We start from the raw sequence: 13,186 nt of genomic DNA, 5'->3' as shown, positions 1-13,186 counted from the left end.
GTATGTACATGGCTTCGGTTTTGTGTTTTTTTCTTAAGCACCTCAGAACAGCATGAGGGAGAAGAAAGAACATGAACTTTGTGTCACATAAACTCAGGTTGAAATTCCAACCTCACAGTTACTAGCTGTGTGGCCTTAAAATAGTTACCTTAATCTTGGCTCAGTTGCTTACTTACTGTATGACATTTAACCTCTATGTGTCCCAGTCTACTCATCTGTAAAATGGGGAAATAAAAATAGTTTTTTGTTAATATACAAGTATTGTGATGACTAAATCAGATATTTCATGTTAAGCGTTTAGAATAATTATGGTACATGGTAAGTACATTAAAATGTTAACAATAATTATATTGCAAAATTATTATTATTAAACTCTCTAAATTTTAATTTTCACAATGTGTATAATCATACTTTCTTTTCAGGGATGTTGCATGAGCTAAAAATGATATTTTATAAAAAGAATACCTAGAATATTTTCTGACACCTACTGCATATTTTGTAAATATTGGTCTATCTTCTACCCCAAACCCACATTAAAATCTAATTTTCTTTAGAACAAATAGAATGTTTTACTCATTTTTGAAACTTCCAAATCTTTTTTGTACATAATTGTATCTCAATAAATGTTTGTTGAATTAAATTAAATCAAATAAAATTGATTCAATAGCATTCTGTGAAATAAATTTTTGTTGGTGGAGCTGGTTTTTCCCAGAAATATTCAGTGGTTTCATTTCCAATTTTGAGAATCTGCAGATTCTGACAAATAGTCCTAATATTTGCTATCAATATGTAAATAATTTGAAGACTTCCCCCTCTTTCTCCAAACATCTGGAGAAATTTTTATTTTTATTTTTTTTTGCTGAGGAAGATTCACCCTGAGCTAACATCTGCTGTCAATCTTCCTCTATTTTGTATGTGAGTTGCCTCCACAGCATAGCTGCTATGAGTGGCGTAGGTCTGTACCTGAGAACAGAACCCCGGCTGCCAAAGCAAAGAGTGCCAAACTTAACTACCAGGCCCTGGGCCTCCCCTCATCTTATTCTTAAATGTAAAGAAGATAATATGTTGAAATTCAAGGGGAATTTAAATGAAAAATACGCTATATACTATATATCAAAATCCAGAAATACCTAAACGAAAAATGAAAAGTTTGTTTCACTATCAAGTGAAGAAACTTTAATCTGTTTAACAAATAATTGTTAAATGCATATTATATTTACTTCGGGGCTAGACATTGTGGGCAAGAAAGACACATAAGAAACGATCATTTTATATTTTTAATACGTAACAGTATTTTAAGTGAAATAAGACATGCGACTGAATGACTATAATACGAAAGAATTTTGATTTGTATGGTAGACGGAGAAGAAAGTACTCCATGAGTTCTGAAAATAAGAGTATTTCTTAGCTGAATAGTTAGAAAAGACTAAAACAGGTGGTAACTGAGCTAAATCTTAGGGGGGTATATAAATACCTCCTTATAATAATGCTAAATGTGTTGATACGTCAAGAAGGAGAGAAAATTACAATGGGGTTCTCCAGAGCAAATACGGTCGGATGGGTTGAATTATGTCCCGAAAAAGCTATTTTCAAGTCTTAACCCCTGGTACCCATGAATGTGACCTTATTTGGAAATAGGAGTTTTGCAGATGTAATCAAGTTAAGATGAAGTCACAATGGATTACGGTGGACCCTATCTCCACCGGCTGGTATCCCTGTAAGGAGAGGAAGATGTGGAGACACACAAACACACACAGGGACAGAAGCCTTGTGACTACGGAGGCAGACATTGGAGTGATGCGGTTACAAGCCAAGGAACATCTGGGATTGCCTGCAACCACCGGAAGCAAAGAAGAGGGCACAAAAGATTCTTCCCTAGGGCCTTCAGAGGGAGCCCGGCCCTGCTGACAGCTTGATTTCAGACTCCCAGCCTCCAGAACTATGAGACAACAAATTTCTGTTGTTTCAAGCCACCAAGTCGTCGTAATTTGTTATGGCAGCCCCAAGAAACTAATACAATGGTCAAAAAAGATGTTTTCCACACGTTTATCTTTTCTGTTGCAATAAGCTTGAATGAAAACAACTTGAGCTTTAATCCTAGTTTAAATCCTGACTGTGCCATTTTTATTACATGTGTAGCATTGAGGAAATTAACTTATTGTAGCCTTAACTTCACTATAAAAAGGATATTATGATACTTCCAAGTTTTTAAATTTCTTCATGAATCACTTGAGATAAAGTATGTATGTTTGTGATACATAGCGGATATTTAATCAACATAAGCAGTGACAATGTGGTTAGTGATGACTTCTATACAGGGTCCATTGCTGATTGCAATCACCAAAAGCACTGATGGTGGCATGATAATTAATAAAATAGGTAACCCTAGATTTAAATTATAGCTTTTTTCAATTTACCTAAGATTTTGAAGATCTAACATGTTCCTGTGACTTTTAAGAATCTTGAAAAGTCAAGGTTTTGTATGAAAATAGATAAACAAGTTACTAGATACACCAGAACTTTTTTCTTTTTTTGCCTAATTACAAGTGTTAGACTTGAGTTGAGCATCATGTTTGATTGGCATTGGGTAGTAGGCAGAAGATAGGCTTAAATAAACAAATATGCTATTTAGTAGACCTGGATAAGCAATATGCTGGCATTATATTACACAATACTAAATATAGTACCGGATATTGACACATTTCTTAGTACAGTGTACGAGTGTATAACTTGGGGAATCACATAATCTTTGCTTTGTCCATTTTGATGAATAGAAGACAAACAGTACCATAAAATGAGGTTTAGGAGGTGTGTATGCTAGTGTGCCAGGTGATACCTGACAATTTCTACAGGATAAGCAGCGCATATATTCCTATAGGCTAAAATTCAGGGAGACTTTAAAAAGGGAATCAAATGTGTACCATCAAAGCAAGCACAGCGATAAACAAATAGTTAATAGCACAGGTTCTAAAGTCAGAGAGCCTCAGTTCACCCTCCTTAGCCAAGCATTAACTTTGTGAACTCAGGCAAGTTTCCTAACCTCTGCATGCCTCAATTTTCCTCATCTATAAAGTGGGGATAATCACTAGTATAATAGTATAACATTTAATATAATTATGAATTGAGCTAATACATGTAACCCACTTACAAGAAGAGCGCCTGACATCAGAGTTGGATTTACCATGAAGGCATAAACCTTAGCAGTAGATATGTTCTCTTGCATTGCTCATTCCAAGCCTTAGGAGGCACTCTTGCTATGTTTTCACAGGCTCACATCTTTTTGTAAGTATGCAAAAATCAGAAATTTCTCCATAATCACTTAAGACAGCTGTCTCTTTCCATTCTGATTCCCTCTTCATCAGCTTTCTTTCATGTCAAGTGAATTGGAGTGGCCCTGGGCATTCAGAACCAGCTAAGGGAAAGCTGAGTTGGGGAGATGTGGAGTTTAGGTTTAGCAGGATAATTTGCATGTATAGTTAAGATATTGCTGGCTATCATGAGGAAGGAATGCATTCCAGGATTACTCTTAGCCTACTGCTGATTTGCCCAGTGTCATGACATGAAGGTACAGAGCAAGAGGATGTATTGCAAGGTGAACTTGTCCTGTAGCACCTGGCAGTGGAAGTATGTGAATAGTTGAGAAGAATGTGAAATGCATGCAGCTAGAAGCCAGTTTCTATAAAATTCTTCCAAGCCTTGTAGCATATACATGATACGAAGTTAATAAAGGTTTTCCCAAATTTGAAAACAGTTCAAAAATTGTACATGACAGTATAAATAACTAATTGTGATGCTGAAAGAAGTTTTTCTAATATCAGTATTACTAAAACAAATAATAACCAATCAGCTATGCTAGAAGAAAGAGTAAATTATCTTTCTATTCTTTGGTATAGAAAATGATATTGTGTAATACATGTTGTATGAAGAGGCAGTCAAAGAGTATGAAGATGTGGGCCAGTTTCGGTGGCTTAGTGGTTAAGTTCAGTGGGCTCCCCTTCAGCAGCCAGGGTTCAGTTCCTGGGGGTGGACCTACACCACTCATTAGTGGCCATGCTGTGGCAGCGGCTCACATACAAAAAGAGGAAGATTGGGAACAGATGTTAGCTTAGGGTAAATCTTCCTCAGCAAAAAGAGGAAGATTGGCAACAGATGTTAGCTCAAGGTGAATCTTCCTTGGCAAAAAAAAAAAAAGCATGAAAACAAAAGAACAGGTAAAGAAAGTAGTATTGAGGTGTTTATGAATTTAATAAAGATATTTTATGTTTTCTGGACTTTATGATCATTATGGTATTTGTTGTAATTTCTTTTCTCATTCTAAATAAATGGTCGCATAAACAATTTTATATACATAATTTTCTATTCATTTTCTTAATGAGCCAACAAAATCTTATGAGCTTCAGAATCTATAAAACCTGCCTAGGCCCCTGCTCGGTTTATATTAAGTATTAAGTGATAAAACCAGAAAACCATTTAAAAATGCATATGTGAATATATGTATAAATATACATAAATACATACATACATAAATATACATGAATGTTGACAATGCCCAATTTTTAAAAGTAAGACTGAGAGTCCAAAGAAATTTACAGCTCACAGAGAGAGAGTGGTCAGATGCTGTACCACCACCAAGTATAATTTTGAGATCCACTGTTTCATTGAAACCATTCAGCAGACATTTATTGAGCTCCCACTAAGTGCTGACTGGAATACAAATTGAACACATCACTGTCTGCATCCTCAAGGAGCAGAGTATCCAGAGAGAGAGAGAGAGTTGATGTAAGACAAACGAATGACAATGATAAGGAAGGAAGGAGAGAGGGAGGGAGGGAGGAAGAAAGGGGGGAGAAGGAAGGAAGAAGAAAAGGAAGGAAGAAAGCAGGAAGGGTGGCAACATTTCTACTTCATTTTGTTTGCTTGAGACCTTGGATTTTACAATAACTCTCTGTTAGTTTCTGAGCGTTAGTCACTCTCAAGTTATCCCAAGAGAAATTAATAATACCAAGCAAGAGACATTATATAGGCACAAGTAATTAGAATGCAAAATATTTTCAGATACTACTAAGTGAAAACAGTGTTTCAGCAATGATGTATGACAAGAAAAACAAATGGCTCAGAAGAAAACAATGAAATGAGAACAATGGACACAGGTATTTTCCCTTTCACGCAACTGATATTGCCCTAAAAATTCAAAATCCAGTTTTTATAAAATCACTAGTGAAGCTATTCTTCAACATAATATAGAAAATCCCTTTTTAAAATATTCATGTTAATTATTTTTGAAATAAGCCAAAAAATAGCCAAGTGACAAAAGTAGGAAATTAGACTGAAAACATGGGAGCAAAGGTAGTAAATTATATAAATGGAAAAGCTTTGGTGAATTAACATAAAGAAGTAAAAAGAATAGCGTAGGAATCAATGATAACATCTTACTGGGTCTTTCATCAATTGAGTTAAATGAAATCTTTGACACATGTTCATTTTACATTTCCATGAGAGTCTTAATTTTATATGCTCAAAAACTATCAACAATCATGCCCAATGGTTTTACGTGACAGAGTCAGGTAAAATATGTTGCCAGAGGACTGCACGCTTAATAGATGGCTTACAACCAGGAATGTCTCTTCTTACATCAGAATTGTAATTAGAGGTGAATTACAAGCATTGGTAGAACCTAATATTTCTGACCCTCTATTTCTCTAGCTATTCTTCTCTGCTAAATTTGAGTTTTGTTTTAGTTTTTGGTTTCCACACAGCAGATAAATTATTACCCATTGGGAACAGCAATAATTGAGAATTTGGTTTTATGGTTTGATCATTTAGTGATTTCTGAAAATAGATTATAGAGATTTATTTTCTGCTGAGTGAGAGCTGACAGAGAATCTTGTTTGTCTTCTCTTATTTGTTTGTTTATTTTGAGCTCAAATAATTTAGGAATGTCACGTCCACCAGAAAGGATAACAACTCAGGGCTGGCCCTGTTGCCTGGTGGTTAAGTTTGGTGCACTCCACTTTGGTGGGTTGGGTTAAGTCCCCAGATGTGGACCTATACAATTCGTCAGCAGCCATGTTGTGGTGGCAACCCACATATAAAATAGAGGAGGACTGGCAACAGATGTTAGCTCAGGGCAAATCTTCCCCAGCCAAACAAAAAAAAAAGAAAGAAAGAATAACAACTCTTTTGTATTTGGATTTCTGAGGTGTTATGTTTTTGTGTCTCTTGTTCCTCTTTACCTGTGGTTAAAATGGTAGATATTATGCTATAAACTCTCTATACGACTGCCTGTCTATGTGTCTGCAATTCAAAAAGCCTTTATTTCTTGTTACATTCATGTGAAATATTTTTCTATTTCCAGGGAGCATTAATAATTAGATTATAAGTTACTTAAAGAAGCTCTGTTCTGATTGATTTATAGAGATAAAAAAGTGAATATATAAATTAAATAATCCTAAAATTCCTAAAGAGTAAGCAAATTTAACCTCTAATATTTTAAATGTGCTAGAGTTTAAAAAAAGTCTTACAACAGAAATTAACTCAGAAGTATTTTAAGAATCCAAGTTCATTTACTTAAGGTATGCTTAAAGTACTCAAATTTGGTAAACCTAAGATCAGTCTCCGGCAAACAAGATCAGTTTAATAATTAATTGGTTTAATAATAATAACTATGCCTTTTCTCACATTTTTCAAGTTTTCTCTGTTTTAAGTATAATACAAGCACACATTTTATTCTACTTAGGTTTGCTTTTTCTAAACAAATTTCACTTTTTTTAACCAATCAAATAAGCTAATTTTATTACTGCATAATGTTTAAGATTATGAAAATGTATATTTGCGTTGAACTAGATTGAATCATTGTTCTGACACTTTTGATTTCAATAGTAGTTCTATTTTGTAGTATGTCAACTTAAAGATAATTTCCAAAATCTCTTAAGGTAACAGAAAACTTTGATATTAAATTGAGCTAATTAGTGGATAATCATTGGTAGCTAATTAACTTGGAGTACAGAATACTGAGACATCCAAAGCATTGGTTAAAATACTCATAATTTAAAGTTTATATATTTTATTAAGTTTTCTATATTATAGAGAGGCTAAATCTCGGGATAATGTTAATGAAAATTCATTTTTTGCCACTTTAAGAAATTGTAAAAGGGAACATGTGGCTGTGGAATACTTTATTATGTATTTATTTTCACAAGCTTTGCTAATCTGTTAAAACGCTTGAATAAGACAGAGTTCTCTATTATTCACTCTCCCACCCACCCAGTTTTCTCTGTGAAATTAAAAATGGTTACTTTTGTTAAAATTTATGATTAATATGAGCAGTTGAGACCACACAATACAGTGAGAACTCAATTTTTTTCTTTTTTAAGGGAAAAGAGCAATTTGTCCCAAAGCAGGAGCTCTCAAACTTTTAGGTCTTTGAATGCCTTCACATTCTTAGAAATTATTGAGGATCTCCAAGAGCTTGGATTTACGTGAAGTATTGTTACCAACATTTACCATATTAGAAATTAAAAGTGATTTTTTAAATATTCATTTTTTAATTTAAGAGAGTAATGATGAATACATTGCATGTTGACATAAATAGCATCTTAATATAATCATGAAATTAATTTTTACCTGGTGGATTCCCTAAGAGCTATCTTAAAGTAATGTGTCAGTTCTAGAAAATGAAGAAACATAATAAACAAGAAAACTTGGAAGGAGAATTTTCTTTTTCTTGGATCATGATGCCTGAGTCTGAAAAGAAGCTCTGAGATATGTTAAAATTTCAATAGGTTGTTTGTTCTGATTGGCTTGCTTCCTTGGTTTACTGATTAACACCTTGGCCTACAATATGAAACGTAATTCTTTACATCTGTGTAATCTGCCTACATTGTAAAATTCTGTGTTTTACCAGAATAATTTTCTGTGCTTTATGTTAACTTTATTACATCCTTGATTATTTAAGGAGAAAAAAGAACAAAAACATGAGTTATCACTTTTTAAAGAACTAAGGTTCTTTACAATCCTGTAATCATCTAATTATTTTAAAAGCTTTATTTTCACTTTAATTAAATGGTTAACCAAGTACTATTTCTCAGGTACCCATGAACCTATCCAAATCAAATGTCCAAACCTCTCCTGAAAACTGTATTTATTTTTACCTCTCAAAAATCATGTCTTAGGGGCCAGCCCAGTGGCGCAGCGGTTAAGTTTGCACATTCTGCTTTGGTGGCCCAGGGTTTGCCAATTCAGATCCCGGGTGTGGACCTGCACACTGATTGTCAAGCCATGCTGTGGCAGGCATCTCACATAGAAAACAGAGGAATGTGGGCATAGGTGTTAGCTCAGGGCTAATCTTCCTCAAGAAAAAAAAAAATCGTATCTTAAACACAGAAAAATAAGATAAAACTTTCAGAATATTTTTACATCTAAAACTATTACACTATATCAGAGGGAACTTGGAAAATCACAAAGATTTTTTTCTTTCTCTTCTTAAAAAGAGATGCTAGAAGTATCTAATTAAGTTTGTTTGATGAGTTGCACGGGAAGAATTGTCAAATCAGAAGAGACACTCAGCCTTCTTCAGGTTAAACTGATACTGGCAAAATGTTATTAATGTAAGTATTCCAGAAATTTCATGCTGTATGGGAGGTCTTTGGGTATTTGTTAATGCCCTTGCTTTCGATAATATATTTTAACCTCAGGGAAAACATTGATCAAAACTCTTATGAAGTAGTTTTTTCAAGGTTTCCTATGTAATTCAGAGTCCTGGTAGTGCTGTATCTAATAATATTAGTCAATAACAATAGAATGTTATCAGTCATAGTTTCAGTTACTACTTAAAATGTTCACAGGTCATGCTTTACCTCTTTATTTGGAATCTACCATCTTCTAAGGCAGTGGTTCTTAAATGGTGATAAACATCGGACTAACCTATGGAGTTTTATAAAAATATAGACATGTAGGTCCTACTCCAGAGTTTATGTGATATTTTTGGTATACTCTTGATATGTATGTTATGTTTCAGGATCTTTATATATTATATCTCAAGATTTTTTTCTTCCTTAAAAAAAACCCAATCATTTTTTAAAAATCAGATAAAACAGTCACTGACTTCCTTAAAAACAGAAAAGATCAGTCTCCTTCAACAAAGGACAGTCTCAAAGGCTTTTAGAAAGGGACTGTACTAGGTACTTCAAACTACTGATATGCCGATGAATAGAATGTCGGATACATGCTTCTGACCTGACATGGTCAGACCACTTTTAGACCGTACCAGTGGACTAAGTCAGGATTTCCAGAACTCTTTCTAGTCGAGAAGCAAATGGCTTCATGAAAACGCTAACTCAATATCCAACAGAACAAGAATTAATTACAGAGGACTGAATGAACTGATGGGGAAAATTTTAATGTTTCTTTTTTTTAGAGGAGGAATATTATTAATATTACTTTTATGTTCTTTTCCTGGATACATAAGAAAGATCCTTCTCCTTGTTAAGCAGTCTGAAACCCAGAACAATTGAGTAAACTCTGCTTTTGTAAACTGAAATGAAATTTTTTAAATACCTAATTCTGATTGATCGCCAAATTCAGAAACTCTTATTACTTCTCTTTACTTTTTATGGCAATATATTTATTTGCATAGGTTTGGTAAGAATGTCTTCCTTTTTATCAGGATATAACAGAACAAAATGATTGTGCAACCATGGCCTTATTCTGAGTATCGTATTTAAGAACAATGCTTATTTAATCAGATATGACAAGCTGCTTTTGAGAAACAAATGCTGGCTTTATTATGGAGATAATGTTTACAAAACCCTCCCAGGGAAACTGCCGAATACCTGGTTTGCAGTGTCCAGTCTTACAGGTCGTAAGGAAAGTTACTTACTGTGAAGTCAAGAAAGAACCGTAGGAAATTTGGAGCACCATAGAGGAGAGAGAAATCACCCAAATTTAGAGCTACTGCAGGTGAGATATGGTGGAGGGTGTACCTTGGGCTTCATTTCCTCACCTTGGGATAGTAAATAATAAAGATTTTTAGAAGTCAAATCTGAGATTTCTTATGAAAATTTCCAAACAGAAGTTAACCTTGTGGTGTTTATAATTGTTAAATATTATATGGTTCTTGATTTTCAAAAAGTTTAAGGAGGCCTATATCCTATATAGTAAATTAATACCATTACTGCACCTATGTAAATAATCAGGCCGAACCTAGTGAGAGCAGCTTTATTTTGTAATCAAGAAACTCTTTCTTTGAGATTATCACAATTACAAGGTAAAGAGAGCCTGTCAGGAAAAAATTGTGAAAGACTTTGAAAGGTACCGAAAAGATCACTGGGTGTCTTCACTGGAAAACTATGTATTGTCCAGAGCACGCCCTTCCGGATATCTGACTCTACGGAGTTTGCGCTTTTCATTGTCTTTGACCTATTTTATAGTTTTGTAAATTGCGGAAAATCAAAATAATGTGAATGATTCTCAACCATGGAAGTGCAAATGAATTGTATTCAGTGGAAGGAAATTGATTCTTACTCTGTGAATATTGACTGATTTTGCCAGTTTTGCATCTACTGAGTAAATGCATTTGAACATTCACCGTAAGGCTGTTTCGGTGTCTCCTCTTTGGATTCTCCAGCAAACTGGTTGTAACATCTTACTGGTTCCCTCATTACTTAATGAATTCTATGGGATTTCTGGCACGTGTTCATTCAAAACATAAGAAGTAGGTTATGTTAAGTAAAATACTTGAATAAGTAGAAGGAAAGTAAATACACTGAACAAGTAGGAGGCGGATAAATATACCTCCACAAGTTCAAAATAAAGCATCTCAAATGCATTTAAGAGATAAAATGTATAATTAAAAGCCTTCATTTTGATCTCACAAATACCATGAAGAGATAAATCATTAAAGAAAAAGCTTAGATTTTAAAATTTTATGTCAGCGCATTTTACATGTCTTTATTTCCTATGACACTGGTTGGCCTTTCTCTCAGAAACTATTTTTATGAGCGCTATTCAGTCACATAGTTTCATTGATTTAAATTGGTTAAAAGGTACAGCGGTTGCATTTCTGAAGTAGTGCAAAAGTTCTGTCACCTAAAAAATGGTATCTCTGAAATGAGAAAAACCAAACTCTATACATTGAGTAGTGCATTCTTGAAGACAGATTTCTAAAAACCAACAATTTTTCTCAGCTCATAAAATTTCGTACCCCCTCTTGCTTATCAGTGTCATGACAATAAGCCATCCAATGCAGAGACCAACTATGGTCTTAAGGAAATTTATGCTAACATACCATTTATCAAAGTAGTGTAAGAAATGCTAGTTTTAAAGAATGTTGATAAATATTTCAAACAAAAAGGATTCAGTGTCAATTCAAATTACAAAAGAAGATTCTTAATGGAAATTAGCATATTAGTTCTGTGCACTTCTACCATTAAAAATCATACCTGTGAAACTTTAATTAAAACAAAATTTTCCAAATGTATGTGAGCATTTTCCCCCACAGGTACCAATTAAGAGCTCATGGAATAATATTCCTCAGAACAATAGTTAAGGATATGCTGTACTATGTCATGAATCCTATTTTATATTTTCAGTAAACTCTCAATAAATCTTTTTAAAAATAAGATATTTCTAATAATAGGAATTTTCATTATAATATATAATGCTTAGATAAATGCTATATAGTAGAAAGAATATATATAAATATATTATATATAATATATAAACATATATATAATTATGTGTAATTATATACATTATATATACTATAAAAGAATATATATAAATGCTATATAAATGCTTATATAGTAGAAAGAAGTATAAATACAGGCAAGAACAAATGGAAATATAACTCACATGTAGAGGTAACTACTTTTAACACTTTGTGTCATTTTTGCATGCGTTAGTAAGTACTCTCATTTTTATTAAAAAAAAGGAATCATATTGGATATTCTTTTCTATAGCCTGCACTTTTCATTAGACGTATTACAGATATATTTCTAGGCTGTCAAATATTCTACACCACAATTTCTCATGGCTTTATGATATTCTATTTACAAATGTACTGTAAATGTTTAAACAAATCGTATCAATAGGATTTAAGTTGGTTTCGGTTTTTCACTTCATAAATTCTGTCATGGATATCCTTATGGCTATATCTTGGGCCCATCTATAATTACTTCTTTAGAATAAATTTCTAATCCAAACATAGTGGATCAAGCGTATGCAAAATTCTACTGCTTTTTACCTGTATAAGTGTTTGGCCTCAAACTTCCATTGGGTCCTCCAAGTTGCAGACCTGTACTTTGTATTTTAGTATCAACTCTCTTTCCCGTTTTTGAAGACGTTTAAAATCATGACCACTCTCTTCAAACCTTTGACTATATTCAGCTGACTCTACATCCTTCTTTGGAGAGAAAATAGAACATGCCAGAAAAGAATCGTCTTAACTTCCCTACCTAAAATAATTCTACATAGTTACTTGCATTACTACCTATCCTTTTCACTTTCCCTCAGATTAAAATGTAAATATTTTTCCTACATATTGGATCCCATTCTTTTGTGTTTCTTAAAAGACCTTCAGGCTCACTCAACGACGTGTTTTCTATTCTGCATCAACAGCCTCTCCTTCACAACATATTCCCCCAGATAAAAAAACTCAATAATACAGTCCACTCCAGCTACTACCTACACTTCTCTCCCCACAGTCAACCTTCTTCAATGTTGTGTCTACTCACCATCTTCATTTCCTCACCTCTGCTTATGGTTCATTGCACCACAATCTGACCCTCCTCCATCTCTTACACTGCTCTTGCTAAGGTCATGTTTTTGCTGATAATTCTAATGGAAACTTGTCATTTGGTCCTTCTTTTATTTGCCCTCTCTGCAACATTTGACACTTTTGATTACTCTTTCTTTGAAACATTCACTTCCTTTGGTTTCACAAAAGCATACTCTTCGATTACCTCTACCATGCTTCTCTTACTCTACCCAGGATTTTTAGTTAACTATTTCTCAAGTACTGCACTAGGCTTTTTTTTCTTGTCTTATCTTTATTTTTTCCTTTTGTTTTTCTCTCCCATACAACATACATTTTCTAGGAACTATCGTCCACATTCATAGGTTTGCTTATCACCAATCTCATCTCTATCCTGTGCTACAGTCCTAAGAATCTAACAATTTCCATGTACCA

This window comes from Equus quagga, chromosome 3 (assembly GCF_021613505.1).
Source record: "Equus quagga isolate Etosha38 chromosome 3, UCLA_HA_Equagga_1.0, whole genome shotgun sequence".
In the NCBI taxonomy this organism is placed as follows: Eukaryota; Metazoa; Chordata; class Mammalia; order Perissodactyla; family Equidae; genus Equus; species Equus quagga.
Note: the sequence above shows the minus strand (reverse complement) of the source record.